This window comes from Cucurbita pepo, chromosome LG01 (assembly GCF_002806865.2).
Source record: "Cucurbita pepo subsp. pepo cultivar mu-cu-16 chromosome LG01, ASM280686v2, whole genome shotgun sequence".
NCBI classification, from domain to species: domain Eukaryota; kingdom Viridiplantae; phylum Streptophyta; class Magnoliopsida; order Cucurbitales; family Cucurbitaceae; genus Cucurbita; species Cucurbita pepo.
Genome location: NC_036638.1, coordinates 12,032,653 through 12,033,204, shown reverse-complemented (window position 1 = coordinate 12,033,204; position 552 = coordinate 12,032,653).

The following is a 552-nucleotide window of genomic DNA, read 5'->3' as shown; positions in this document are numbered from 1 at the left end:
ATAACCTTCAATTTTCTCCCCATGAACACATGAGTGGTGTTGTCATAATCATGTAATCCTACTGGTAAATCGTTCTGCAGGACATCTCTCTTAGCTGATGAGAAAGGTAGGCCTATCATAACATCCAGCTCATGATAAATATTGTAGGACATCCTACCTAAAGAGGAATAGGGGCCTTTTAGTACAAATCGTAATGCAGATAATGGTTACTTCTGGATATGGATCCTAGCAACTTATTTAGCATGTTATTCACATAGTTCTAGGTACTTGGTACATGGATTATTGATGAACCTAGGTTTATACATAATGTCATGGGTTAGGCTTTAGGAGTCGAGGTTTTAGCTTAGGAAAACATTATAGGGTAACCTAACGTGGACTAATTCGTGTGAAAACCTACTAGCACTTTGAGGACCTCTTTCCTTCACCAAACTTATGGGTAAACTTATTTAGAAGGTGCAGGAACAAGTTTGGAAACGAATAGTGGACTATAGTTCTCGAATTCGAGGTAAACCCATGAACACGATACCCCAAAACAAAAAACTTGTATCTCTC